Below are 25,057 nucleotides of genomic sequence, written 5' to 3'. Positions count from 1 at the left end.
CAGCTCCAGTCCCCAGCTCCCCTCTCCTCGATGTCCTGACTTCAACTCCCCACACTAAGTCTCACTAACCCCGCCCCCAGATCCCAGTTGCTAAGGGGAGGAACTCCCCTCGCTGGTCTGGAGCCAGGAAAGTGTTGCATGCTTAGTAAAACCTGATTAGGGGACCCGTGCTTGCTTCCAGGCATAGCATCACCTCTTGTGAGGGAGGCAATGCCACTGTGGCAACCGGACCCCTGGGGTGCCACATATGCACAATAGCTTAAAGGTACTGGAGAATTGGTATGCGTCAAATAGAATAAATTATGAGTGCATTATATTGGAAGTTTCTGTCACTATTTAAAGAGGCTCTTCTATTGTTTGACACTTGAAGAATCACAACATCATTTGCTAGATAATCTGAAAAACAAGTTTGGCCTGACCTTCAGACATAGTGAGACCTGTGTCATAACAGATCTAATTTTTACAACTACCTACTTAATGACTATATTGACAATAACCCAGGGTGGTCAAAACGTTGAAGAAAATTATTGTTACACACTGGTCCCTGGTATCCCGGGCCCTGCTTCCTTCACCTGGGTCTGCTGCCCTCTGTAGTGTTCCATATTGGGTTTTTCATGTTGATCAGCGTGGCTTAGTCACGCCGTTCTCTAATCCTATGGGCAGCACGGTGGCTCAGTGGTTAGCACTGCAGTTCTGCAAAGCTGGGGTCTAGGTTCAAATCCCTCCAAGGACAACATCTGCACGTAGTTTGTATGTTCTCCTTGTGTTGTCGTGGGTTCCCTCCAGGTTCTCTGTTTTTTTCCCATAGTCCAAAGACATACTGATAGGGAATTTAGGTTGTGAGTCCCAAAGGGGACCGTGCTGATAATGTCTGTAAAGTGCTGTGTAATTAATGGCGCTGAGTAAAATTAAAAACTAAAATCCTATTTAAGGCCCATTAGGACACACACCTTTGTCTTAGGATTGACTCTCAAAGCTTTTCTCTGGTGTACTCAACCTTCTGCACCATGCTTTAACAAGCTTCCATTTCTGCTGGGTTCAACTGCATTCGTCCTGCAGCTTCTAAGATTTCTGAGTGTGCCAATTCCCCCCTTCCCTTGTGACTTACTGATTACCGCAACAATGTCTGGGGTCCGTGTGACCTGAAACTTAGAGGATCTACCTCGCCAAATATTTTAGTCATAAAAGACATTGATTCTGCTGAACTATTTGTGTGAATGCTTATCCAAGCAAGAGGTAAGGTGGATGGGTGCTCAATTCATAAAGGATACTTTCACTATTTCATTCTTGTTGACACCAGAGATGACTTTGTTTAATATTCTAGATGAACACTTTAGCTTACTAGTTAATCGGCGAGATCGACAAATTATATATTTGTAGGCAGCAGCTACATTTTACTCTAATTAATATAAAATACAGTTTATTTTCAGGATGGACTAGATAAAAACCTTACTGGAAAAAGAAAATATGACTTAACACTTCTCAACTGTCGGAAAATGCAATGCTACAACCGTTGACCACGAGACAAGCGATAAACTCTTGGTTTCAATATATGGATTGGAACATGAGGGAATAACTGGCTGAAGATATTCCTATCCTACTGAATTGACTCCTGGTTTATGCACATTCAGTGATTGCTTTTAACCCAATTTCCTATAGAGATTATATCCCTCTTATTTTGGAATTGGGGGGTGATAGTTTTTTTGTTAAACCTGAGTTGTAAAAATCGGTGCAATGATAACTGATGACTAGTATGTGTAACAGCTCGGCCAATTTGTGTCTACTCTGTTTCCACTTTGTTGCTGGTGATGCCTGACAGTAACATTCCTGTTTTTTTGCTTGGGACTTTTCATGCTGCTTAATCAAGAGCTATGGGGGTTCATTTTAATCTGGTTTTGATCATTAATTCCAGAAAGCCCTGGGCAGTGCTATCAGCTATTTAAACTACTGAAACTCTGTTTTTCAGTGCCAGTCAATAGTTCTGCTTACCTGGTCTATAGGTTTGTTCTGTGCTCTTCTGTCATCCTAATTTATCCCTTTCTCTGACCTCAACTTGTATTTTGATCACCCGCTTGCTTTCTGATTTTGTCTGTGATGTGACTTCTTGGTATCAATCCTGCATGACAAACCTTTTTGCTGCCAGCTTGCTCCACCAGGCAGCAGTTGACTCTGTGGCCCCAGTCCAGGGTTCCTTCTGTAAGTTCACATCCCTGTACAAGGGTTAAAGGGTGAAAGCTAGGGCAACCCCTGGGCTGGGATCTGGTAAACAGAGTGGCGTTGCTAAGCCTGTCTGTGGAAGCTCTATGAACAGCTGCCAGGCTTCCATGAACTTTCTGATCATCTGGTTTAGTAAATCCTTGTATTTCTCGTAAAATAAAGCCTGAGATATTACAATTATTCTGGAGCATCTTTTTTTAGAATTCTGCCTTGCACTGTTTTCTGTTAGTCCTCCTGGAAATGTATAAATAAATTAATAACAAGGTGCTACTACCATCCCTTTTGTTACTATGGTGTGTTTCTACTTAGTCTGACATTGTAAGACAGTGTCAAAGTGTATAATAAAAGTCTTTTGACTAGGTAAATGGAGCACGCAGTGGTTAGTTTTTAAAGGCAAGGAGGCAATAAGTCACAGACCCCATGCCTCTTTCTTGTTCAACAAGATTTGTAAAAAAATATATATATATTCAATTGGAGAACTTTCTTAGAATCATAGCCTCTGAGCCTTATTGAAGTTGTTCTTGGCATCGGTGGAGCTCCCAGTGATTGAACCCCTTCCAATCAAAAAGTTCTCATCTATTGGGTATTTACTGGCATCTATATACATTAGACTAATCTCGGCCAAGGCAACTGATATTGAGGGGTTTGAACAACAGTCTAATGTTTATGGCAGCCCTGGACAATTTATTGTCAGGGAAGAAATAGATCAGACATGTCTGGTTTCGGACTGCAGATTGCATTGTCTCCCAGAGATATATTGTTGCCAGACATGTCTTGTTTGGTGGAAGGTCTCTCATAGAAAACCCAGGAACGCTCAACCAAACAAGCACTCCTGTGTATAGGAAAGCTTGCTGAGATGGCTGCAGGACCGAACAACCAAATATGGTAGGAACTTGGCTGAACGAGCAATAAATGATGTCAATTTCCTCATCACCAATGGTTATACAGCTAGAATGAAGCTCATCAAGAGAATGCCAAGAGTGTGCAAAGCAGTCATCAAAGCAAAAGGTGGCTACTTTGAAGAACCTAGAATATAAGACATATTTTCAGTTGTTTCACACTTTTTTGTTAAGTATATAATTCCACATGTGTTAATTCATAGTTTGATGCCTTCAGTGTGAATGTACAATTTTCATAGTCATGAAACTACAGAAAATTCTTTAAATGAGAAGGTGTGTCCAAACTTTTGGTCTGTACTGTATATCCTGACATCATGCATGAGAAACCTTTTGAATCCACTGCTTTTGGAGGATTTCGAAAGTGTCTATGAGACTTTCCAACACTTTTAGGAATATTTCGAAGGGATATAGTGCAGATTTTCCTGCACGTGGATTTGCAATCTGAATTATGGAAAAGAAAGGAACAGACATGTCACTACTTCTGTGCAAAACCACGTGGAGATCCACAGGAAGCCAACATGCAAATCCACAGGAGATATCTGAGAGTCAGCATTCTGCGAATTGCTGCCTAAATCAGATGGCATACACCCATTCAAGTCTATGGGTGTGTGAAAAACTTTGGACTGCACTCAGATGACATCCAAGTGCAATCCAATTTATGAGGACTCTCAGAATGGAAAAATTCTGTTCTCCGTCTTCTCCTCACCTGTGCTACGGTTCTCTCCTCCAAGAAAATCGGATTACACTGAAATTACATTCTAATCAAACTTGGATCAGAGTGTCATTAACATAATTGATCCAATTCTCTCACATGAGAGAATGTACGGTGGTGTGAGATATCTGCTGCAGAATTCAAGGGGTATTGCTTTGATGGAAAAGTCCTCAATTCGAACATACAGTTACCAAGCCACAACACATTATTCCCAATAGTTTAGGTCCCATAAATGTGGCAGATATATGGTGAATGCCTCTAGAGGGTAAAATAGTGTGGAGGAACCATGCAAAACCATACTGATTTCATAGACAAAATAATACAGACTTGTGGGCATTTGCAAGGTAAGATGTTGAATCTTTCACCATCTCCATATTTTTTTCCATATTAGGATTTTTCTCTAAAAAAAATATATGTTTTTCCACTTATATTAATTATAGAAATTTCCTAGTAAAGGAGTTTATTTATTTTCCACATAGATTACATAAAAGTGCAATCCCGGGCAGCATGGTGGCTCAGTGGTTAGCATTGCAGCACTGGGGTCCTGGGTTCAAATCCCACCAAGGACAACATCTGCAAGGAGTTTGTATGTTCTCCCTGTGTTTACGTGGGTTTCCTCCCACACTCCAAAGACTGATAGGGAATATAGATTGTGAGCCCCAATGGGGACAGTGATGATGATGATGTCTGTAAAGCGCTGCGGAATTAATGGCGCTATATAAATAAGCATAATAAATAAATAAAATAAGCTTGAAAGTTGACATTTCAAGCAATCTAGGAACACCACTGGGAATGTAATTCAATTGATGTCTGATTTTCCTTTTCGTAACCCTTTAGAGGATAACAGGGTATTTTTCTTTTACTAGAGCTCGCTCAGGGTAATACGGCACAGTGCGATCTGGACCTAGGTCAGTGTTTCACGGTATTTTCCTGTAGACCTGGTTTACCATTTCGGGCTAATTCCTGAATGACGCTTTTTTTCCTCTCTCTTATTTGTCTCTCATTTAATTTTGATTGATTGATCTTCAGGTCATAGAGACATGTTGAGGAGGCCATAATCTCCCTGACACTTCTCATTACGTAGAAGGTGATTCAGACGATTGGAACGAGGTTCCACCACATACTGCAGGATGGGGGAGGCTCATCGGTCACTTACGTGACAATCCAGAAGAAAAAAAAAATACACATTTACGTATGTAGGGATGGTTCCTCAGCTGTACTTCAGACTAGATTCAGTGGGACCTTCTCCTGGGATAATGGGACTGTCAGAAGCACAGAGGGCAGCCTATTATTCCTGGAGATGTTCTAGCACATAAATGATGTGCAGGACAACCTACTATGAACAACTAGATTTCTATATAGTCTGGAAGGTCATTTACGATAGGGCTAATATTGCCTAACGGTAGAGACCCTCAGTGCCGGTGTGGCTGCGTGTCCCATTTATTCGGTCTTTTTCCTATCATGGTGTGTATATTTTATCTCCATTATCTCTTCGCCCTCCTGTAATGCTGCGTGTCCCCTCCTCTCCTAACACATACTGTACATCGTACACACAGTCTGAGCTTCTTCCAATTCCTCCTGTGTTTCTTTTTTTTTTCCTTCCCCCTTTTCTCTCTTTTTCATCATTTATTATTTCTGTGTCATGTCTCTCTTGCCTCTCGCCGCTTTCTTTGCACTCGCTGATTCGCACAATCTCTCCCTTCATCCTGATTTCTTTCTCGCTGGCTTTTCAATCAGGTTTGACCCACAATAATCTCCTCGCTGGCTCAGTCTGGTGCTGCACTGGCTGTGGCTCTTCATGATTTGCAAGGCTTCAGTCCCCACCGCTTTGATTTTATGCTCTCTCTTCCTTTCTCTCGCTCAATGTGCGCCTATCATCCATCATGCTACTGCCTTTTATTTGCTAGATGTCTCTCATCTCTTATGCGGAGTCTAACGCCTCATTCATGCAGCCTTTCTTCTTTTTTTTTGCACCCTGTTCTTTATAGATTTTTGCAATTCTGAATTGTTATAATTCACTATTTTGCATTTCAACATTTTTTTTCCATCCATTCATCCATCCATCCATCCACTCTGCTCCATCGCTGTATTCTGTATTCTTTTCCTCTTTCTATCCTCCTCCTATTTTCGCTCCCCTCCCTTCTTCTCTCCCTCTCGCTTGCTGTGTGGGTGCCTATCTGTTGGAGTAAGACAGCTGGGGAGATCTGGAAAGATTTCTGTCTGGGTGCCTGTCTCTGGCGCCGCAAGGGACACAGCTCTGCTGGTGACACCGTATAGGGGGAAGCGTCAGTGACAAGAAGAGCAAGAAAAGTGACAGGGACACCGGTTGCTAAGCGGATGAGCAGATCCCTAATGCCATAGAGATGAGGACCATGGACCGATAACACCAAGACACTGGTAAACTGCTTCAGTGGTCACATATGTGTGTATAAATATATGCATGCATGCTTATGTGTATGGATACATGCATGCCGTACATCCACTGGATTGGGTTATGCACTGGCTATTTGCTGCATTTTACATATGTATTTCGTCTATTAGGTCTGAGCATCTTGAAATGTATTATACAGCAATGGTGCCTGCATTTTTTTTACAAAATGAGTATAACAACCCTTGTGACACGAGAATGTGTTGGATTTATGTGATCACATTGGGTGTGTTCTGGGTTCATTTCTCTGGGCTATTGCATGTGGAACTCATTAAATGTGTCTGGTTGGGGTTAATCAGTTGCATCTGAGCAGATATGCAGATATACTGTATCCCCGCCAGTTTTGTGCCAGTGTGTACAGATCTGCGTCTATGTAGGCATGTGTGCAGCAGTAGTATCCATTCTGTCATACTCTCATCCATGCTGCTTTGTTTTTTCTCTTACGATATTTGCATATGATCATTATGTTTCCAGGCATCTGCTACCTTGTGTCTTATTGTACGAGGTCCTGATATTGGAGTTCATGATGTGTTTAGCTGTTTATTTATTATTTATGGACATTTATGTGTCCGATCTTTAATCCTTGAAGCCTACTGTACGTGCGTCTTGTGCTTTACTACGTCTACTACATGCTCTTCGTTAACATATGACTGTAAATATGATTGTGGAACAGATGTACCGCACATTCGGCTCTACGATGACCCAGCTAGGATTTAGTTTCTACGTTCATTGGAGACTGAGGGTTGCCACCTTCTTTACGACTTGGATGAAGACCAAGATACTGTGCATTCCTTTAGTCATTGTTTTTATCTGGAGAGAAGCATCATTTCCATAGAGTGATAATAATAATTAGTAATTTTCCACTTCCCATGCATGTCCAGTCATGATTATTATGTGGGCAGCTCCAGCATTTTTTTTCCCTGAAGGGTTTTCCTATAATACGTTGAAATTTGAGTTTTAAATAATCTCTTTTTATTACAATTTTTATTTTTTTTTTGGAATCTTTATTTTGGCCTTGGGTGTCATGTATTAACTGGAGATCATACAACTTGAAATGCGTCTGTTTCCCTTTACAATAGTAGAGTGAAAGTCTGGAAGAGGGGTTTCAAGTTTCAATATATGAAATTGGATTATTTGCACTTGTTACTCCCATTGAAGATTCCGGTCTTACGTTTGGATCTTAAAGGGGTTTTCCCCAAGGACAAAGTTGATTTTAATCAATAGATCTTGAAATAATAATAACTTCCACAATTGGATGTGTTTAAAAACAAATGTTCCTGTGCTGAGATAATCTTATAAATGTGCCCCTGCTGTGTACTGTGTAATAGCTGTGTGTGACCGTGCTGGAACATGGTCTGATCATACCACAGCTCCTGGACAGGGGAGGAAGCAAAAGAGTATACAGACAGTACAGCAAGGGATCGCAGATGCTGCTTTCTGTAAGAAAAAATATGTCCCTGCCTGTTTAAAAACTTGTTGTACCTCACAGAAAGAATCAGCTGTGATCCCCTGCTGTGCTATCTGTAGAGTCTTTTGCTTCCTCCCCTGCCCAGGAGATGTGGTATGATCAGACCATGTTCCTGTACGGTCAGACAGACCCATTACACAGTACACAGCAGGGGCACATTTATAAGATTATCTCGGCACAGGAACATTTTTTTTAACACATCCAATTGTAAAACGGATTTTTATTCCAAAATATATTAATTAAAATGTACTTTGTTTGTAGGAAAACCCCTTTAAGGATGAGATGTATGGCCCTATTGTGTTTGTTCATAAGTGCACAACCACAGAATAGACTCTATGGAAACACTGTATACATACAGATCAATGTAGACAGTCTGCACTAGATAAAGCGCTATGGTCACCAACTCTGGAGTGAAAAGTCTGCAAACTTTCCCTAGATTGGAAGCATCTAGTGAAAAAAAAAAGATTCAGATTAGCTTGTATTTCAATATTTCAATTAAAATCCCTGGTCTTTTTATACTTAGGAGTCCAGTGGGTGGACCTAAATAGTGAGTGACTGCCTTTTATCTATGACTGTGCATAAATAGCTGTCAATCACTGAACAGGACCGCCTACTGGACCTCCAATCATAAAAAGCGCAGGGATATAAATACATGCAATACAAGTGATAGCAAATCTTTTCTAATAAAGCTAGCATGGTCCTCAAGCTTTATACTGTAGGACTCCAATGTGGCTGGATCACTTTAAATATGTAAGAAGTTGCAGATATACATTCAGTCAATGTATTCTCTAATCCTTCATTGTCCACTAAGAAGTATTAATGACCCTCATAATTTTCGTTCTGTTCCTAAAGATAGGGACAAACATTTGAAACTGTGCTGTATCTGTAGTAGCCATAGTTCTTGCAGCTGCTATGGGACCCATTATAAAGTAGGATGTAATTTAGACTGTGCCAGAAACTCTAATATGGCAACATACTGGCAGGTCTATAACTTGGCAAACGATGAGGAAAAAAATAATATTTGTGGAATACAGTGTGATGTGCCAGGTTAATATTAATTTAATCACTGCTTTCCACTTTTGGGGGATGTTTGGATTTGGAGGAAATCTCATATTGGAAATGATTCGATGATGTTGAATGGTATCCAGATGATCCGATCACACGTTTAATTTTGAACCAGTTCTTTTAACCCCGTAAGCAACCCGGGAATTTTAGTTTTTGCCTTTTCAATTTTTCCTCCCACTGTTCAAAGAGCCATAACTTTTTATTTTTCTGTCGACATAACCATGTGAGGGCTTGTGTTTTGTAGTTTCGAAAGCTCCACCATTCATTTTACCGCATAATATACCGAAAACGGGAAACATATTCCAAGTGTGGTGAAATTGAAAAGAATCTCAGTTCCACCACTGTTTTTTGGGTTCTGTATTTATTGGATTCATTGTGCGTTAAGAATTGATTGTGAACGAGTCCCTATGTCATCAACATTATGGCAATACTAAATATGTCCAGTTTTTTTTTTGTTTTCATTATGAAAAAAAATTCCAAAATTTGTAGAAAAAAACAAAACCATTTTGTCTATAATACAATTTTCTGAGACCAATAACTTTATTAGTTTTTTTGTCTTGTCCTAGAGCTGGGTGAGGGCATTTTTTGCAAGCTGAGATTGCATACAGTATATATATAAAATTTGATAAAATAAAATATATGAAATTAAAAACGTCTCAGTACATCCCCACAAAGATACAGGTGCTTCTCACAAAATTTGAATATCATCAAAAAGTTCATTTATTTCAGTTCTTCAATACAAAAAGTGAAACTCATATTATATAGAGTCATTACAAACAGAGTGATCTATTTTAAATGTTTATTTCTGTTAGGCTATGTGCCCACGATGCAGAAATGCTCCGGATTTTTCCTGAGCGTTTCTGCATCTCCCTGGCAAAAAAAACGCATGCGGATTGTACATGCGGATTGTACATGTGTTTTTCCTGCCAGGGACATGCGGATGTGAAGCGTTTTGCACATGCAATTTCGCATGCGGGTTGTCAAGCGCTTTCCAAGCGATTTTAGCATCACTTGGAAAGTGCTTGAAAACTTGGTCACACTATATCAATCCATGCAAACGGCATGGATTTTATATAGTGTGACCAAGTTAGTTAAAAATAAGAATAAAAATGGTGAAAAATAAAAATAAAACATTATACTCACCTTCCGATGGCCCCCGGTCTCCTTCGATGCGTCCGGTCTTCCCAGTGTCTCGCGGTGGTGTAAAAGGACCCTTCATGACGTCATTTAGTCATGTGACAGGTCACACAGCTGCCGACATCAGGGGTCGCATGACCTGTCACATGACTGAATGACGTCATGGAAGGTCCTTTTACTCCATCGCGAGCCACCGGGGAACCAAAACGGTAAAAATAGTACCCGGGTCTGGAGGAGAGTCTCCTCTTCTCCCGACTCGGGTACCATCCGCACATTGAATCTCTTAATATCCGCATATGCACATGTAGTCATGCGGATATTAAGCGATTCAAAGTCAATGGCGGCGAAAACGCAAAATAATTGGTAGTGCTGCGGATTTTTCCGCAATGATAATCCGCAGCGGAAATTTCCGCAGCATGTGCACAGCACATGCGAATTATCATTGGGGGACACAGCAGACCTACTAACAAGCATTTTTGCAGCGGAATTGCCGCTGCGGAAACGCTTAAAAAAAGCATAGTGGGCACACAGCCTTAATGTTGATGATTATGGCTTACAGCCAATGAAAACCACAAAAGTCATTATCTCAGTAAATTAGAATACTTTTTAACAGCTTGAAAAATTATTTTAAAATCCGAAATGTTGGCCTACTGAAATGTATGTTCAGTAAATGCCCTCAATACTTGGTTGGGACTCCTTTTGCATCAATTACTGCATCAATGCGGCGTGGCATGGAGGTGATCAGCCTGTGGCACTGCTGAGGTATTATGGAAGCCCAGGTGGCTTTGATAGCAGCCTTCAGCTTGTCTGCATTGTTGGGTCTGGTGTCTCTCATCTTCCTCTTGACAATACCCCATAGATTCTCTATGGAGTTAAGGTCAGGCGAGTTTGCAGCCAATCAAGCACAGTGATACTGTTGTTTGTAAACCAGGTCTGACTCTTGATAAAACACAGTGGACCTACACCAGCAGATGACCTGGCTCCCCAAACCATCACTGATTGTGGAAACTTCACACTAGACCTCCAGCAGCTTGGATTGTGGCCTCTCCACTCTTCCTCCAGACTTTGGGGCCTTGATTTCCAAATGAAATGCAAAATTTACTTCTATCTCATAAAACAACACCTTGGACCACTGAGCAACAGTGCAGGCCCATAGCCCAGGTAAGACGTTTCTGGCATTGACTATTGGTCATGAGTGGCTTGACACAAGGAATGTGACACTTGTAGCCCATGTCCTGGATAGGTCTGTGTGTGGTGGCTCTTGAAGCAATGACTCCAGCAGCAGTCCTCTCCTTTTGAATCTCCCCCAAAATTTTTGAATGGCCTTTTATTAACAATCCTTTCAAGGCTGCGGTTATCCCGGTTGCTTGTGCACCTTTTTATACCACACTTCTTCCTTCCACTCAAATTTCCATTAATATTACCTTCCTTGTGGAGTATGTCAATGACTACCTCCTGGACATCTGGCAAAGTCAGCAGTCTTCCCCATGATTGTGGAGCCTACTGAAACAGACTAAGGGACCTTATTAAACGCGTAGGAAGCCTTTGCAGGTGTTTTTTGTTAATTATTCTAATTTACTGAGATAATGACTTTTGTGCTTTCATTGACTGTAAGCCATAATCATCAACATTAACAGAAATAAACACTTGAAATAGATCACTCTGTTTGTAATGACTCTATATAATATATGAGTTTCACTTTTTGTATTGAAGAACTGAAATAAATTAACTTTTTGATGATATTCTAATTTTGTGAGAAGCACTTGTATATATATTTATATATGGATAGATTGTACTTTTTTGGACATGGTAAATCAAATATTTTTCTGTTTTGTTTTAATTTATTTTTTAAATGTCTTTATTTTTAATGGCGAAATGGGTAGGTTGATTTTTTTTTTTTTTTTTTTTTATTTATTTTTTTTTTAAAGCATCTATTTTGTTAGGTTTTTTTGGAATATTTGAACCAGCAATCATTCGATCACTTATGAAATATACTGCATTATAATGAAATTTCAGTATACATAGAAATTGTGGTTTTTCAATCTCCTATGGAGCTCAGCCTGTGTCTGAGATTCATAGGGTGACCAATATGGCTATTAGGCCATGGCCCCACTATCAGTATTTGGTCAGTATTCGGTCAGTATTTTTTCTCAGAAGCCAAAACCAGGAGTGGGTGATAAATGCAGAATTGGTGACTTGTTTCTATTATACCTTTTCTCTGATTGTTCCTCACCTGGTTTTGGCTCCCACTCCTGAGAAAAAATACTGACCGGATACTGATCAAATACTGATAGTGGGGCCATGGCCTTACAGGTCTTTCAGTATGCCCCCCACTGCCATGGTAATCCAGCGATTCTCCATGTATGTGTCGCTGGGGCGCCAATGAAAACTGTTACACATGCGCACTGGTAATGACATTGTTTAAATCTTATTGCCAGAGATTGATAGTGGCATTTAAATGGTTAAAAGTTGGTGATTGGCAATTGGAGCAAGCTAGCTTTGTTCAGGATTGCTGGGAAAATAAAGCATTAAAAGTTGCTCAGTATTTCTCCGAAGAGGAAAGGACTCTCGTTAGCAGCATTTATTGGAGGAACCCTGTAAGTCAATGTCTGAGGTTCTTGCCCCTCATCAGTGCAGAACACAATTTGGAAGGCTGAATGAAAATCAATTAGCAATCCCAAAACAAAAGCAGCATGAAGGGCAACTCATTGGTTCCACCAAGAACCCTGCTCTAAACTGATGAGAAGCAAGTACCCTAAAACAGCAGTCTGGCTTAGCTAATATTCCTAGTCATGTTGCAAGGCTTGTTAAGTGTCCGATATTGACTTATAGGCTACTTTCCACTTGCAAGATAATTTTCTTTCCTCACAGGAAATTAATTATTATTAATTAATTGCATATTTATTTTCAGGAGAGCTTTTCTATGTTCCTTAAAGAGAGTGAATTTTTTTTGGCACCCATAACATAATTTTTGGGCACTCATAAAATAATTTTTGAGCACTCATAATATTCATTTTTCAATGAGAAATTAAAATCTTCCAAAGTCTTCCAAAATATCTTGGCTTATCTCATGAATCCAAAGAGGGGAAATACCTTCAGTTGGATCAATAGCCCCAATAGGAAAGAGGGCTAGATGATGGTCTTTGAAGGAAAGAGTGCTAGATGGTGGTCTTTAAAGGGTTTAAACCTATTGAACACCACTTGTGATTTTGGATATTCCCATTGTGTTGAATTGTCTTGACCATGACTGTTGGGTAGAAACACAATATCCAAAAATGTGAGGTTCTATACTACTATGTGTCCTATGTAGACCTTAAAGCTTAAGGTTACTACACAGACTCAGATACATAATAATGGCAAGGCAAGGGTGAAGAATTCAAGGGCCAAACCGTCCTTCTTTAAAGATGGTACATTATTTCATTTTGCCAGGTGCCATTACTAATTTGTTAGCGGTTATTTTTACGACCTGAAATGTAGGATACAATATGAGAAAAACAATGCAGTCTGTAACTTAATTATGTATCATAGTTGGCCAATCAATAGCTTTGTATACATTAATTAGATGAGCTGGTTCTAAACAGCCTTAATAAATCAGTGTGTGGTGTCAGTAAAACAGCGTAACATGGACACGCATGAAGGCTTCTAATGGGTGATCAGTCATGTAAAACCTGCAAACACAACATAATGCGGAAAAAATAAATAATGTTGACAAAAATGCAAAAAAACAACACAATATTCAGAGCGCACACTTACTGTCAGTTATAGCAATCTCCATTAAAGAGTATATGTCATAAGGAAATGACTTATTATTTCAATCAAGTTTTTATTTTAAACATATTTTTACAAATTTTTGAACTTTCTATTTTTTTTTCCAAAGTTTATGCTATGGTCATTTAGCTTAAAGGGGTTGTCCTCTTTCGGGAAATCTAAGTCCCTGACTACAGTTTGTAATAAAAACAAACCATGCTTTACTCACTGATACCAGGTCCAGTGCTGAATTTCTGTCGCTGCTACTGGTGTCCTGTATTAGCTGCAGTGCTGACATCACGTTGAAAAAATCAGTGAGCTCAGCAGCTCTATTGTGCAGATGGAATGCCCCTCCTCCTCAGAGCTGCTGAGCTCACTGATTGGCTGCCATGCTGATGTCGGCACCACATCCAATATTGAAAACTGAGACCAGCGCTCAATCTGGGGATGGTGGGCAATAGGTGATTTTTTTTTTTTATATAAAACAAACCAAGATTTTCTAAAACAGGACAACCCCTTTAATAATAGGCTGACTTTTTCTATTCTGTAGAGATCACCTTTGAGAAGTCATTTCATTCTCATCACAGGCATTATTACAATGAAAGTTATCAGTTATTTATAGATGACAAAGCATCCATCATTCACAATAGGTTATGATTAAAGCTCACCTCTCTCACCCTCCCTGCGCAATGACCTCTGCGCAGATCACAAAATATGCCCACAACCTTTTCCCATAGAAATAAATTAAGTCATTTCTAGACTATCGCTTCTTATGGTGCATATGGAGGCTGTAAGGAATTTTTTCTTAAGTGTTGTTAACAGCAAATCGTGGGGGCATCACAAACATCGACCAGACCTCAATCACAGGACAATAAAACTTTCACACTCCTTATCTATGAACTATTCCAATATTTACAGCCACAGCTCTTTCTCCCCCCTCCCATAGTAATAGTTCTGCTTCACGTCACTTGTCTCATCTATTGCATTATTCTATGTCCTGTTTTGTATAAATATGTGACTCTTCAGATTTTGTGTTATACTATGCCTGATGAAGAGACCTGAGTAGTCTTGAAAGCTTGCAATTTTTTACCATCTTTTCAGTTAGCCATTAAAAGGTATCAACCACTGAGGATTCTCAAATCTTGAAATTTTGCACATTGCAGGTCTTTCCTTCTCTGCCTATGAAAATCCCCAAATCACATGGCGCTTGTCATCACTCATCACTTTTTGCATTGCAAAACTTTTTCAACCTTGGATTGACATTGGCTTTATAGCCTATTTTTCTGTTTTAGCCATTTTCTTTTTTGTATTTTTTTTTAGAAAAAAATATAGGAACCTGTATACTTGCCTCTATCAAACACTTGTGCAATAAATGTGCCATAAATACTAGTATATTTTATACTGCTTTGAATTGGCTGTTAATATCCCCTGCAAATGTAATCATACCCAATGCCTGAATTAGGTATTTATGTTATTAGACCATATAGCTATTCTTTCCTGTTTTTTTATCTACATATCAAAGTTGCAATATAAAATGTTAGACATAGAAATGTATTATTATTATTATTTTTCTTCTAAGTACCTAGCGTAATTTTGCTTCTAACCCTCATTACTTCCACAACCCTCTACCCAGGCCTGCCAAAAAAAAAAAAAAAATAGAAAGGGGTTTCACAACATTCTCAGCCATAAGTTGAAATATTAAGTAATGTTTTTTTTCTAATCCTTTAAAGTTATTCAACCACGGATTACAACCACTACCTGGCTGGAAATTTTTTGGACTGCAACCCAAATCTTTCATATAAAATCAAATGATTAATGCACCTCTATCCAGAAAGAGTGGAGAGACGATTTATGAGACATCCTAACCTCAAAAATGTTTTTTAAGTCACAAGCGGTAGCTTTATTATACCTTTCTTTTGTTGAAAAATAGACTGTAAATTATAAAAATGCCAAAAAAACACACAAAGCAGAGTTCAAAATAAGCTTCACCTGAAATGTACTCTCCATACACTGTAAGATATTCTGCCAATATAATTTAAAGGGAACCTGTCACCAGGATGTCTTTATATAAAGTAAAGCCACCACCATTAAGGCCTCTTTTACAGAATATTGGAATGCTGTAAAAAAGTCCCCAATCTTCTCTGCAGATCCCAAAATAGACCTTCTATTTTACCCACAGACGGGGCGGTCTGGTCAGATGGGCAACTCTGGTTTTGATCCGGCTCCTCCTCTCTTCTTGCGATGCCGTCCTCCTTTCCTGCTTCATGTTGATGACACGTCCTACATCATTTACATAGTGTTTCCCAATCATGCTCTTGCGCAGGCGCACTTCTCTCTGCCCTGCCAAAGTCAGAGCAAAGCACTGTTGTGCGCATGCGCCAGCTTTACTTCCAGGTTAGCGGTGCTCTTTGGCCTTTCACGGCGCATGCGCAATTCAGTACTTTGCTCTCCCTCAACAGGGCAGAGAAAAGTGCTCCTGCTCAGGAGCGTGGTTGGGAGACACTGTGTGGATGATGTAGGACGCGTCACCCACCTGAAGAAGGGAAGTAGGATTGTAGCTAAAGAATGAGAGGAGGCGCCGAATGAAGACCAGATATGCGTATCGGACCGGACCGCCCCATAGGTGAGTATAATAAAAGGTCTTTTTTGGGATCTGCAGAGAAGATCAGGAACTTTTTTTTTACAGCGTTCTAGAGGCCTTAATGGTGGTGGCCTTTCTGTATATGGGGAAAAGCTGGTGACAGGTTCCCTTTAAGCTTTAAATTTGCCCCTATCCCCTACATTTCGGACATAGAAAAAAATCTCTGAAGGCTGCTCTTGTGTTAATAAGGGCTCAGTAAGTCTTTGGCCATAATTTGAATAAACAGGATACAATAAGATCTGATAACAGCATCTGGCCTGTCCGTTTACTCTTTCCAGTAAGCAACAGAGTTATTTGAAATGGCCATGTTAATACGCTTAGTATTTGGTCAGTATTTCACATCAGTATTTGTCAGCCAAAATCAGGAGTGGAACAATCAGAGGAAAAGTATAATAGAAACATGTCACCACTTCTGCAATTATCACCCACTTTTGGCTTACAAATACTGATGTAAAATAATGACCAAATACTGAATGTGTGAACGTGGCCTATGGCTTACAAGCAAATAAGTGAAAGACTCAATGAATAAATATTACATGTTATTTTCTACTTATAATAATTCAACCAGCAAAGTAACAATCGGATGTTTTTATTTTGGTCGCAGTGGGTACATCCATGTACTTACAGAAAAGAGTAAATGGAAACATACAAATAACATAAACTGCTTTGTAAGACATATACAATATATACAGTATAAGTGTGTGGGTGAAGTTTAGTTAACATAAAAAAAATAAACCACACAATAAACCTTCATGTCTGAGAATTATGTTACAAAATGACTTTTTTTCACTACTAACAGTTTTATCTAGATAAAGTTTTGGTTTTCTTTAATACAGAATTCTGATCTGATTGTAAAGTATTATGGTCACTATTACTATGTTTACTAATTATTATGTTTATTATTATTTGGTGAATATACACATTTCAGTGATGTTTTGAATATATTTTCCTAAAAGGGACAACATTTTGTACTGATTAATTAAAAATATATCAGCATAAGGGCATATGCAGACAAGTGTGTATTCTCTCATACGAGAGAATCGGGACGATTATGCAAATCAAACTCTGATAATCAGAGTTGGATCAGAGTTTTATCAGAGTGTCAGCATAGTGTGATCCAATTCTCTCCGATGAGGAGAAGATGGAGAAAAAAATTTTTCCACATTCCTTAAATCTGTGGAAATTGAAATGCACTCAAATGTCATCCGAGTGCAGTCCGATGCTTTCCACGAACTCATTGACTTGCATGGCCAAGTGTAATCCAAATATCAGATCAAACTTGTGCATGCAGGAAAAAATGCAACATGTGCACGGCCCCATAGAATAACATTGCGGTCATGTGCTAAAGCCCTAAGGAACGGTACTTTAATTCACTTTTCTGTAACATAGATTTAAATTCCTTGTCTAATCATAAAGCTTAAAAAAAACATTCCCTCTGCGTGCAGTGACCTCTAGAGGGTGCTAACGAGATATAAAATTAGGGAACTTTTCTTTAACTTAAAGGCAGTATGTCGGTATAAAATAACTGTTCAAACAAAGCACAGGTGCTTGGTGCAGCATTGGCATAGCCAAGCAGTTCTGTGCAATTTGTCACCTACTGATTTTTATCCACCACCACTCCTGAAAGCTGCTCTTGTGTAGGAAACTAAGGAAGGATGGTGATCGATGCCAATCAGGTAGGTAGGAGGGTGCACTGAACTGCTTGGCCATGCCAAGATTGCACTGGGTGTCCGTGCATAGTTTGAACAGTCATTTTGTGCTGACAGATTCCATTTGAAGTGGTTGATCATTGGAAAAAAATATCCTTACATATTTATATGTGTTATAACTTTAGATGTGTATGCGTGTAATCAGGGCCGGCTCCAGGTTTTTGTGGGCCCCAGGCGAAAGAGTCTCAGTGGGCCCCTTTAACAGATATTATGATTCCAGATGCACCACTTAAGTGTGTAATCCCCCCAACATGCAGCCCTGTGCATGCAGAATCAGTCAAATTCCACGTGCAAGAGGAATGATATGCAACATCACCGCCTTACATATGCAAGGCCCCAACATGCAACATTAAGGGTATGTGCACACGGTCAGTAATTGCTGCGGATTGGATGCAGCGCACTTGCGCTGCGTGCAAACCACAGCATTCAACATTACAAGCAAAGTGGATGGGATTTCAAGAAATCCCATGCCCAATATGTATCTCCGGGCACCTGCGGATCACCCACGTACGCGGACATGCGGCGCGTCTTTCCAGACCGCAGCACGTCAGTTTAGATCAGTGAAATGTATAGGATGCGGTGAATCGGCATGGTTCTGTGAACACATGTGGATTCACCTGCGTGCAGCGCTTTGGACGCAGCATAAAGTATTCTGCGTTCAAAGCGCTGACAGTACGGATGGTATGCACATAACTCATTCCCTGTAAAAGCCCCCACAATATGCAACACATGCATGCATCACCCCCTTCCATGTGCTAGACCCTCAACATCACCCACTTACATATGCAAGCCCCTAACATGCAACATCACTTCCCTATGCAATTTCCCACAACATGCAGTGCCATACATGCATCACCCCCTTCAATGTGCAAGCCCCACAACATGCAGGCAGCTCTGTGCATGAAGCATCAACACATTTTATGTGCAAGACCAATGACATACAACATCACGCCCCCCCCCCCCTTCCCTGTGCAAGACCCACAATATACTACATTAAAGGGGTTATCCGCTACTAGGACAAACCCTTTGCATATCCCACGCTTGGCCCAGATAAAATAAAAAAGCCTATACTCAGCCCTGATGCCGTTTCAGCGATGTTGGCACTAGTGGTCTCTGGGCTCCCGTGCGGTTGTTGTGACACGTGACCCCGGTGCCCAGTCAGGGCTGGCGTCACTGTCCCCACCTTTGGACAAATCGAACATCAAGAGGAAGTCAGGGCTGTGGCTGATCTCAGACTTTCTCTTCATATTCAGTTTGTACGAAGGTGGAGACTGTGACGCCAGCCCTGACTGGGCACCAGGGTCACGTGTCACAACAACCGCACGGGAGCCCAGAGATAGCCAGTGACGACACCGCTGAAACGGCGATGGCAGGAGAAGTGAGTGTAAGCTTTTTTATTTTATTGGGGCCAAACGTGGGGTATGAACAGGGGTTGTCCTAGTAGTGGACAATCCTTTCCCTGTGAAAGCCTCCACAACATGCAGCACATGTATGCATCACTAACTTCCATGTGCAAGACCCTCAACATCACCCCCTTAGTTATGTAAGCCCCCGCAACCTGCAGAACTGTGCACATTCTGTGTGCAAGACCCACTACATGCAAGCCCCCATGTAGTAACCTGATCCACTTTTTTATGCCCCCAAAACACAGTATCAGACCATTTACACTTTGTCCTATACATAAAAACTAAATACATAATTCCTGTCTCCACACTGACCACTTATGCTGCTTCTCAGTCCTCCCAGGATCTGTAGTGAAGCGTCACCTCATATGCAGCAGCCTCAGCGGCACAACGCTGCTTCCCGGTATCGGTGGGCACGGAACAGGAGGAGGCCCCGCCCCTTCCAATCACATCATCACCTCCCAGGAGCAACTCCATTTTAGACATTCCCAGAGCGAGCAGTGTTGTCCCAGACAGCCAGTGGGCCCCCCTGTTAGTCCAGGGCCCCGGCACTTGCCCGGGTGCACCGGGTGGTGACGTCGGCCCAGCTTGTAATATAAATATATACAATCTACTAACATTCAGGTTCCCAGATCTCAAGATCTAAGTGTTGATAATGGGTCCTGGCCAATCACTTCTGTGGTTTAGACAAAGGAGTGAGCAACAATTCCTGAGCCGGCTGACTATCCCTTTTCACTAGTTAGGTTAGTCCTTTTTTCCTGTTACAGAAAAGGGAGCTGGCTTAGCTATTAAAGGGGTTGTCCAGGACTTTAGCATTAATGGCTTATCCTTATGATAAGTTATCTATGTCTGATCAGTGGGGGTGCGACACCCAGCACCGCCACCAATCAGCTATTCCCGGTGTTGGAGGTGGCCGGAATGGCTCAGTTACGGAGTTTCACAGCACAGCTTTGTTGTTGGAATAGTGGCTGCGACCGGGTACTGCACTTCCGCCCCCTATAGATTTGAACAGGGGTCAGATGTGCAGTACCCAGTCGTGGCCACTGTATAGTCAATGGAGATTTGTTGGCAGCTCCGTAACTGAACAGTTCCGTCTGCCGCCAACATCGGGAACAGCTTATCGGTGAAGGTGGCGGGTGTCGCACCCCCACTAATCAGACATTGATAACTTATCTTAAGGATAGGCCATCAATGTTAAAGTCATGGACAGCCCCTTTATAACAAGCCAGCCAGGCTGCCCTCCTCACTCTCAGCACTGATCATGTGCTAGGTCAACATGACCTCTCCTGTGTCCAACACAAGCCGGAAATGGAGATGCTAGGATTCGGGTCTATCACTTTTATCTTGTTGCACCCTTCTTACTATAATTATATTAGCTGCATATATTTCTATTTAAAACACATTAAAAATATTTTTTTTCAAGTGATCAATTACTTCCAAAATCACAATTCTGTATTACAGAGGTCCTAAATATTTTATAGAAATAATGTATACTAGTGAACAAAAAAGTATTTTTGGAACATTAATCTACATCTAAGACCTAGAAGATGAAAAATATGTATGCAATAAACTCCTATGCTCCCCCTAGTGGTGACTCCAAGAGGTTTTCTTCCAGAATGGTCCTGTATTTGGCTCCGTCCATCTTCCCATCAATTTTAACCATCTTCCCTGTCCCTGCTGAAGAAAAGCAGGCCCAAACCATGATGCTGCCACCACCATGTTTGACAGTGTGGAAGCAGTTTCAACTCTGTGGCATGTCAATTCTCTCAGTGTTTTTTGCAGAGTTTTTCACCCATTCTAATAAAAAAATGCATGAAAAATGCACTCAAAAACGCACGCTTTTTTATGAAGTGTTTTTCCTGACAAGAGACACATTTTTGATGCAGAAATGTCTGCAACAAATACTTAAAGGGAATCAGTCAGCAGGTTTTTTCCTCATCTGAGAGCAGCATGATGTAGGCAAAGAGAAGCTGAATCCAATGATGTGTCTCTTAGTTTACTGGGTGCAACCGTTTTGACACAATTATAGATTTAGCAATGCAGAAGAGCTGAAAAAGCTAACTCTGCCCACACCACTGATAACCCCGCCCACACTACATTTAACCCCACCCACACCACAGCTAACCTCACCCACACCAAGCTCTGTGTATATTCTCTATAGTCAGTGAGCTGCTTATCACAGGAGGGGGTGGAGACGGACAAGTGCCCGCATGCCAGCCAGTCACAGCAATGATAATCTCTTAGTAATAAAACCTTCAGTGTAAGTAAACAACTGCACACACCCTGACATGTGACACATTGCTGAATTCTTATTTTTAAATTTTGGCATAGGTACTAAAAAATGGTGCAACAAATGGGAAAAAAACATTGATAAGTGCGACTTAAGCATTTATGACAATGAAATATCCCAATTTGGTTAAAACTGTTTGCGCAAACATAATAACAAATCTCCCCCATTCTGTTTTTCTGTACAATAGGGGTAATTTTCTACTAGGTGGGCATCTTGTTTAAATGGTACCGTTATTTTTAAATAATCTTAAAGCACCACTCCACAGGTTTTTTTTATTTCAGCGCTGGAGTGGTGCTACCAATCTATATTACCTGTCTCTAGTCTTATACTACCCAGCTGCTGTCTTCAGCTCTTCCCGGCACCACTCCGGTCCTCTGACTTCTGGTTAGTCAGAAGTTGCCGTCACAAGATGGAACTTGTGACCGCAACTTCTAACTGACTGGAAGTCAGAGGTAACAGTCACAATACCTCAACGTAAGTCTATGAGAGCCTTGTTCTGGCCTTGTTCTGCTTCTCATACACTTACATTGAGCTGTGACCTCCGGATCGCCCAGCAAACACTGGAGTCATCCTGCAGGTCACAACCTACAGAAGACGACCGGAGTGGTACCGATAAAAGATGAAGATGGCAGATGATAAGTAAAAGACTAAGGACAGAGAACAATGATTAGTAGCACCATTTCGGCTCCGCAATAAAAAAAATGCTGGAGTGGTGCTTTGAAAGAAAAAGTAAGGGATGTTAAAATGGGATGTGACCATACCTTTTCTTCTGGTCTTCGCACAGTTCTACTGAAGCCAGCCTACTTATGGTCTATGGTGCTCTAAATTTTGTTAATTAAAGCTACGAGGGGAGGATCTTGGTGTAATATCTCCCATATGGAAAGTAACATAAGGTTGCAATCTGTACATCTGAGCACGGCTACATTACCATTACATTACATTTGTCTTTTCATGTCATGGAAAATCCTGATACTGATAAGGCAAACCTAGAGACTGGAGTGGCTTTTAGTTGTGACCTTTCCCAAGATTAAGTAACTGATATATTGGTTATTGACAATAATGAAGGGTGTCTGGAACATATCAGAGCAGGGTGGGTGATATATAAAATGCCGAACATCAATCCAGCAAATCCTCCCATTCATGAAATAGCACATTGCCACCTCTAAGAGCCCATCACTATACTTATCCTTGCAGAGCGTGACCTCATAAGACATCGAATTGCAGCGAGCGGGATGCTCTGATCCTGCAGATCGGTTGAGCATTCTCCTCTCATTTACTTGATAGATATTGATATGGAAATCTGGGCTCTTAGCAAAAAAAAATCTAGTCTTCACAGGTGATATGAATAAAAAAAATTTTTATTTTGCATAATTAAAAAAATAGATTATGGAAAAAAGAAATAGATGCCTGGAGACCAAGGTGATAAAGGTCTGGCTTGCCACACGAAGGGTGCACAATTTAACTCAAAATTCTGGCACACAGCCACCAGGCTTTGGCGCATGCCCAAACCAGAATGATATGGTATATTAAGGAAAGTCAGTTTTGTAGAAATGATTTCCAGGATTTCAAGGACCATTTTATTCCAAAAAGTTAAAGGGGTTGTCCACTACTAGGACAACCCCTTCTCATTCCTCATGATTGTCCCAGATAAAGTAAAAACATCTATACTCAGCTCCGGTGACGGCGCTGTTCCAGCTGTGTCGGCACTCGCGGTCCCGGGGCTCATGTGACGTTGTTATGTCATATGATCCCTACGTCCAATCAGCGCTGGCGTCACTGTCCCTACCTTCATACAAATAGAATATCAAGAGGAAGTCAAAAGCAGTGGCGCTCCTGACTTCCTGTTGATGTTCAATACATCTGAAGATGGGGACAGTGAAGCCGGTGCTGATTGGGCACAGGGCTCGTGTGATGTCACAACCTTTCTTGAGCCCCAGGAATGTGAATGCTGACGCCGCTGGAATGGCGCAATCATGAGGAATGAGTTGTCCGAGTAGTGGGCAACCCCTTTAAACATACTGTTCTTATGAAAAGCATTTGTCCTTTAGTTACAGACTAGAAGTCTCTGTGCTAAGTCTTTGTTTTTCAAAACATTCTGTGTAATTAAATAGAGAAATGTGCAACGCAGAATGATACATACTAAGACTGGGGTCACACGACTGTATCTTCTCTCATCCGAAAAAATCCACCCAATTATGCTAATCACACTCTAATTAGACCCTGACCAGACTCTCATCAGAGTATGATCAGAGTTTCATCAGAGTTTGATCACAGTGTGAGCAGAAGATGGAAAAAAAAGTATTTCTCCATCTTCTCCATTCTTTCAGTCCATGAAATTCAGATCTCATCTGAGTGCAGTCCGACTTTTTTTTCCATGGACTCAGAGACTTACATGGCCGTGTGTGATCCGATTTACGTATACAAATCATACATGCTGAGATTTTTTATATCGAACATGTGCACGGCCCCAAATACGGTCATCTACATCTATATTGGCAAATTATAGATTACAATAGCTATATTGATTACTCTCTGTATCAATATATATATATGTGGCGCCCCTGCTGTGCATCAGTGCCACAGTTCCTAGAAGGGTGCATAAACGGATTTCTCCACAAGAGGCCCTCACTACATACAAACACCTCCACCTTCCACCCCATACCAGCAGAGGGAGCCCTGATAGGGATATATAAAGGAAGGTGGAGCCAGGCAGCTCAGTCAGTGTTCAGTCTGCAGAGAGACAGGATGTAGCTGCACGCAGGCTGCTGTTTGAGGCAAGCTAGGCCTCCAGCAGCCCTGAAGCCTAGTGAGGGCTCGAGCGGGGCTGAAGGCAAGTGGAAGAAAGTAACATAGGGGGCAGAGGAGCTTTACAAGTTCACCCCAGAAGCATATACCGGACAAAGCAGTCATCAAAGCAAAAGGTGGCTACTTTGAAGAACCTAGAATATAAGACATATTTTCAGTTCTTTCACACTTTTTTGTTAAGTATATAATTCCACATGTGTTAATTCATAGTTTTGATGCCTTCAGTGTGAATGTACAATTTTCATAGTCATGAAAATACAGAAAAATCTTTAAATGAGAAGGTGTGTCCAAACTTTTGGTCTGTACTATATATATATATATATATATATATATATATATATATATGGAACAAACAAAGATAGTTCTCTAATGATTTCTGTTATCTGTAGGGTGATGAACTCTATGTACGCAGTTAAGCAGAGATCCAGTATGGACTCGCACATAGTAATTTGATTGTATTTGTCGTGGCCTATTTTCTGCCTTTTTTAGCCAAATGTCTCTTGAAAATTTCTTATAAATAGATATTTTTTCTTTAG

The 25,057-nt window shown here is 40.8% G+C and overlaps 1 protein-coding gene across 1 annotated transcript in view; it reads left to right on the top strand.

Annotated features, from left to right (window-relative positions):
- Window positions 1-5,340: 5,340 nt before the first annotated feature.
- ELFN2 (extracellular leucine rich repeat and fibronectin type III domain containing 2) overlaps window positions 5,341-25,057 on the top strand; it is a 173,510-nt gene continuing 153,793 nt past the window's right edge. Inside the window, exon 1 of the mRNA XM_073644392.1 lies at window positions 5,341-6,225. The gene's annotated coding sequence lies outside the window, so the exon portion shown is untranslated. The remainder of the gene's footprint in view (window positions 6,226-25,057) is intronic.

Source organism: Phyllobates terribilis, unplaced genomic scaffold (genome assembly GCF_046119375.1).
Source record: "Phyllobates terribilis strain yellow unplaced genomic scaffold, ASM4611937v1 Scaffold_8__6_contigs__length_399053987, whole genome shotgun sequence".
Lineage (NCBI taxonomy): Eukaryota > Metazoa > Chordata > Amphibia > Anura > Dendrobatidae > Phyllobates > Phyllobates terribilis.
This window is presented reverse-complemented; position numbering and strand designations above follow the sequence as displayed.